This window comes from Coffea arabica, chromosome 7e (genome assembly GCF_036785885.1).
Source record: "Coffea arabica cultivar ET-39 chromosome 7e, Coffea Arabica ET-39 HiFi, whole genome shotgun sequence".
Classification (NCBI taxonomy): Eukaryota; Viridiplantae; Streptophyta; class Magnoliopsida; order Gentianales; family Rubiaceae; genus Coffea; species Coffea arabica.
In genome coordinates, this window is record NC_092323.1 from 22,868,290 (window position 1) to 22,874,719 (window position 6,430).

Genomic DNA, 6,430 nt, shown 5'->3' on the forward strand with positions numbered 1-6,430 from the left:
GGATCTGTGAGACCCCGGTTAGTCCTTAATTTTGATATTATGTGAAATAAAGAGCATTAGCATCATTTTTACTGCAAAATTTGGTTTTAGGGTTGGTGGTAATCCTTTAACTGTTATTTTGTTCTAAATATTTAGAAAATCCTAATTTGGGTTATTACTAAAACCCTAGTTTTCGTATTAATCACAAGTTTATGCTGGAGTTAATATTAGGCATACTAATGTATGTTTTTGTATAGGTAAGTATAGGATTTGATTTATTTTACAAAGGTTAAGTAGGTTTAAAAAGCTAGAAAATCCTAAACTAGTAAAACCTCTAATTTTGCTAATGTCAAAAAGGTTGTTGTTTAGTTGCTTATATGTAGGATAAGGTATGATTAAGAAGGGGTGGTTAAGATAGGAGGGTGATTAGTGAAGCGATTAAGTGGGATTAAGCGTTTTAGACTAGATTAAGTATGTATCCTATGGAGTTAATTGAAAGACTTCCATATGTTTGTAGGCAAAAGAGTAAGAAAGATAAAGTGAAGTTGTAAGGGCTAAGAAGCAAAATGCAAACTTTTGTGTGATTGGTTGAGGTGAAAATATCTTCTATGGGCTTTGACATAGGAAATACAAGCTAAACATAAGTTATTAAGCAAACCAACACCAAAGAGAGAGAGAGAGAGAGAGGGCCGAGAGCTTGCACAAGAGAGGAGAGAAAATTCCTTCCAAGTTCATCCACCTTTAGCCATCCATCTTGATCTTGGAGCTTAGGGAAGCATCATTGGCACTTGATTGTTGTGATTTCATCACTTGCAAAGTTTTGTTGAAGGTAAACCATCTCACTTGAAAGTTAACTTTTGGTGATTTAATCTTGAAGCTATGAAAGTGATGTTCTTGTGAGAACCCTGAAAATAGACATATAAATATCAGTGCATATTTTATTTACATTTTAATTCTCTAATAAATGTTAGCACTAAGTCCAATTGTTTTTAAATGAGTACGTAGAAATAAACGTTAGGTGCAAAATAAAAGAATTGTGCTAAACTACTAAACTTCTTAGTTTTGTTACATTAACTTCATATTTCTATGGTAAACTATTTCATTGATTTAATAATTAATTTCTTTGAATTCTAGTATTGTAATTAATTGTTTTGCAATAAAAGTGTAAAGATAATTTCTATGTAATAAATAATATAATTGTGCCAATATTGAATTATTCGGTTTGCTATACTAAATTAATATTTCTTGAGTTGGATTAATTCTATTACTTTAAAATAAATTCTTTGATTTCCGATAACTAGTTTTAATCGTTAATAATGTTAAATGTTAATAGGAATTTCCGCGTTAAGATGAAAACCAATGAATTTTAGATAAACATGATACTAATATACTAAACATACTTAAGGCGTGAAAATTTCGATAATTATAGTCTTATCCTTCTTTGTTTTCACAATAAGTGCGTAAAAATAATTTTTATGTGCAAACTGACACACTTGTATTAAATTATTATTTCACTTGACTTTATTATACTAAAATGATAAATTTCGAGTTAGATTAACTCTAATTCTTGAGATATAATAATTGGAAATTCTAATAACTAATTCAATCGCTAAATAATATAAGAATTACTAGGAACCTTAATATTCAAGTTTAATCGATTATTATTCGATAAAAATGGTTTAGGTATATTAGGATATGATTAGACGTTCAAATTACACTTGGGGATAATTTTTAGAATTAAGTCGGAATTGGGAAATTAAGTTGAGGTTAGGGAGCAAAGTGAAAAGACTAAAATGCCCTTACAAATTCCATGCAAACCAAACCAATCCTCTGACCGCAAGTTCAATTACCGCAACTATTACCAATTTTGTACGCAACCCATTTCTACACGCAAACCATTCTCATAAACCGCGGCACCACAATACCATCCTTTCTATCTCACGGCTAAAACCACAAAACCATTCACTCTAATTCACATTTCATATCACAAACAAAACCGCAAACCATTTATTTCTTGATACCGAGATACCACTCTTCACCAAATCTCATTTCCTCTGCACAACTCAACCTCCTCCACCCACGAATCATCTTCACTTCACCCCACCTCGTGACCATCGAAGGAAAGGAGAGTGAGAGGGACGTAGCTTCGGTATCATCGACAAGAAAAGAAAAGGAGGAAAACCGCGAGCTGAAGTATTTTTCTGGTTTGTCCGTGAGTTGATGGAGAGATCTGAGAGCCAAACTTCATCCAATCCAGCCGCAAGTTTGAGCAAAGGAGAGGAAGATTTGCGGGCTGCAATTTCTGGATAGCCGAGAGGAAGAAAATTTTGCAGCTGATTGTCGTGTGAGCTAAACCTTAAGCTGAGGTAAACTCTGGTCCTAGACTAGCTAATTAGAGATAAATGAGTTGTTTAAGAGCTTGTATGTAATGGTTAAGCACTTGGACGATAAAATCAAAGAATAAGAAATCTGATTTTAACGGAGATGGTTTTGCCGAGAGCCTGTTCAGAAAATGCAGTCCTTAATCTGCTTATTTGAACAATCTGAGCTCATAAATGTAATGAGCTAAGTAAAAATCAGATGATTAAGTCTTGCATGAGGTTAATCAGTCGGCTAAGCAAGAAATAAGGATGTAACAAAAGAATTTGCTGCATGCAAGAGCATCCGAGAATGGTTGAACAAAATTCTGGAATTGAGGATGTTTATAGCTGCTGACCGAACTTGTTCTGAACTAGATATGATAAGTAACTTTATTGGGTAGCCTCGCATGTCAATTTTGGGTGTCTAATATAATGATCCAGCCAGGGAAAAGTTTACATCTTATGACCATTAGCTGCTGGCATTTTTTTTGTGATAGCCGAGAGCTTGACTTGAATAATGCAGCCTTAATTGGTTTAATCCTGTTGTTCTGAGCTTATAACCGTGATTAGCTGGGTAATAACAAGATAAGTAAGCTTTTCATGTAGTTAATTAATTGGGTTAAAACAGAAAAATTAATTGAAACAGAAATTCACTGCATGCTTGATCATCCGAGGATAGCTGGAAAATTTCTGGAATTTTGGAGATAATTATAACTGTGATTTGAACTCGATTTCTGAACTGGAAATGTTTATTTTCTAGCAAAGTAATTGCATGAGGAAGTTGAGAGTTTAAAAGCATGTTTTAACCAAGAAAATAAAATGAAAACAGAAAGTTTCTTCATGCATGTTCAACCGTGACTAGTTGGACAGATTTATGGATTTTTCTGGATGATTTTAGTTGCTGAATGAATCTGGTTTTGAAGTGGAAATTTTTAATAGCTAGCTAAGTGTTTAAATGCTGAATTTGAATACCTAACACCCTGTTTAAACCAAGGTAAAAACTGGACCTAAAGTATATTAGTTGCTGGAATTTCTTATGTGATAATTAAAGGTTGAGTTGGGATCTTAACTTGATTTTTAAATTTTTCCCTGAATCTTGATGGATGGAAATGTCTGGAAGTTGTTGTTTTGGAGTTCTATAAGAAGTGTATGGATGGTTGAATAAAAACATTTTGATGTTAAAAGAGAAAAAGGAGTTTTTCACAAGTGAAGAATGAAACTTCAGATTTTCGGATGTTCCTGACCAGTTTCAGTAAAATGCTTATATCTTGGTGTAGAAAAATCCGTTTAAGGCGCCGTCAGTGGCATTTGAAACTAGAAACATAGGCCTTTGTCCTGTAGAAATTTCGTATTTTTCCTCCATGTATACTACTGTCCGTGATTCCTCAAAGTAGGCTGTCCTGTTTGAATGTCCTGTTTCCTCAGGAAACTGAATTCTTGACTTGGATAGAATATTTGGCCCATTTGTGATTTGAATCTCTGAAAAGTGTCTTCTGGGATGTGATAGTATTAAAAATCTATTCTACAACAGTATAATTTTCATAATTGTTTGATTTGTGGAACATGAACTAAAGCAATTTTTGAAGGAAAATATTTTTCCAGCATGACCGAACTGGTTGGGACTTTTGGTGAGTTTATTTGCTGGATTTGTGTATTATTTACTTTAGCTTGGTTTGGACAGATTATAATCTATATGTATAGTGATTCTAGCAAATAAAGGTGGAAAGTTTAATGGATATTTTAGATTCTTGGAATCATTTGGATCTCAAGTTGGTTGTAGTTTTTGTTCTTGTTTTGAATGAATTGGTATTTGAAAGTGTGTATTGGTTGTCAAGAACTAATGATTGATGAAGCCCTTGGCCATTTGAATGATTTTATAAGTAATACAGGGTGATGGAAGTTAATTGCTGGAGTGTCTTGGAGGCTTTACTTTTATTTTTAATTGTTTATGATGGGCTTGCTGAAACCAAGTGCTAATGATTGATGAAGCCTTGGTTGACTATTTTATTTTATTCAGAGACGCACTTGTTGAAATCTAGGGCTAATGATTGACGAAGCCCTAGTAATTTGCTATGTGATTTTTGCCATGTTTTGATCCATATTATGACTTCGAAACGGAATCGGGGCTGTGGAAGTTGTATCGACCTTGCGAACTCGAGTAACTGTGATCAAATTAATCAAAAATATTTTTCCAGCTAGTATTATATTATAAAACTCCATATCTAGTGTTTTGCCTAAAACTTTCCAACTCGATAATTTCCTTTAGCTCAAACTAGCCTTGATAGCTATAGTAAATAAATTCTATAGCTTTTGAAAACCCTAAGTCTTATTCCTTTTCTTTTCATTAAGTATTTTCTTAGCTAGTTAACTATAGGAAAAGTTCCAAAATATGAGTTTTACTAATTTTAGCGAAAAGCCTGGAAAACTTGCTCGGCAAGAAACCCTATTTTAGGAAAAATAGTTTTTAGGGATAATTTTTGCAAAGGCCGTAACTTTAAAGAAAGGTTCAAAGTAACTTTCTAACATTGATATTAAGAGGTTTGTCGAATTATTTCAAGAAAGTAATACTAGTTACCCTTTTACAAGAGAGGTAGCTCAAGGAAAAATAAAAGAAACAATGCTTCTACTTTCGTCAAGATTCAACCTATGGAAATTCTTGATTTTTCTAAGGGAAAGTAAACTAGTAGTATATTAGATATACTTCAATGACTATAAGCTTAAAAACTGAGAAGAAGCTCATAGTTTCAAATTTTGGTTTTAGGATATTTCGAGGACGCGGAATTCGATTCCCAACTTGATATCTGAACTCCACTCTTGGTGAGTGTCCCTGCTTGTTTTATGTTTATGTGGTTAAGCGCTTTATCAACTCGTTATGTGATAATTGTCAAAATGAAATAAATGGTTTTTGATCCATCGAAGTGAGCAGTGTGTACTTTATCGCACTAGCCGTTCGAGTGGTGACGTGTGTGAAACATTTTCTAATGAATCCGTGAATCTAAATGTAGTTGCGTCGTTGGGTGAATCCCTCGACTCGTGAATCCAACTACCAAACATATGAATCCGTGAATCTAAATGTAGTTGCGTCGTTGGGTGAATCCCTCGACATGTGAATCCAACTACCATAACGTCGTTGGGTGAATCCCTCGACTAATTTTATACGGGTATATCTCGAGTATACTGCGTCGGTAGGCGAAATTCGGGCCCGAAGCAGAGGTATGAACGGTGACGGGTTAGGATTAAAATAAGTGGATCTACATGGACTATAAGTAGTGAAAGTTGACGGAGGGTCAACTATGAGGGTATCTGATCAAGCGAGGAGAATGGCTCCCGAGAGCCCCTGTATCCTACCTTGTGCGGTTATACGCTTTCTTAATTGATTAAATTTGTTTAAATTGTTATCCGTTGTTTGATTTATGTGATTGCATGTTTTGGGGCACCACTGAGCTTTAGCTCACCCCACGTTTATTGTTTTCCTTAACAGGTCCTGGAAACTGAAAGCCTTGAACTTACTTATGTTTCTTTTCTTTTGGATGTAATGGATATTACGGCTATTGTGTGGGTTGTATTATGCTTCAACTTGAATTATGTATTTTTGTTTTAGATTGCCACTTGAAGCTGGAAAAGTGTAAAACCTAATTTCGATATCTGGTTTGTATGAATTTTATTTGTATATCCGAATCGTACGACCCTATTCCCTGGTTGTAACGCATGGGATGTTTAGGAGCCGTTGACTGGCTGTTTTAAATTACTGCTATCTCTGAAGTTAATGTAGATTTAAGGATGATCCTATTCGGGAAAAATTGTTTTGTAATAGATTAGGTTGTTATTCTGAAGGATTTGGGTTAGAATGCTTGCGTGAGTCCTGGCAAGAGCTGGGCAGACGGCCCGCCAACCCTTTGGTTCGCCTCAGGGGGAAGTGGGGTCGCCACAGTTCTTGTTGTGGTTGTGAATTTTTATGGTTTATATGGTGATTATAGAGTAGTTTAATGGTTTATTTTGGTAGTATTTTGTTGCATAAATTTCGGTCAAGGCTAGGGAAATTAGGGTTTCTTGCTTCATGATTCCTTAAGTTGGTTTGGTTGGTTATTTGG

General features: G+C 34.6%; 1 long non-coding RNA gene across 1 annotated transcript; it reads left to right on the forward strand.

The window, feature by feature from the left end:
* The first annotated feature begins 1,981 nt into the window (after window positions 1-1,981).
* Window positions 1,982-6,144, forward strand: LOC113702508 (uncharacterized). The gene is made up of 3 exons (XR_003451154.2): window positions 1,982-2,345; window positions 5,101-5,156; window positions 5,821-6,144. It is a non-coding gene; the product is annotated as an uncharacterized lncRNA (long non-coding RNA).
* Window positions 6,145-6,430: the final 286 nt, after the last annotated feature.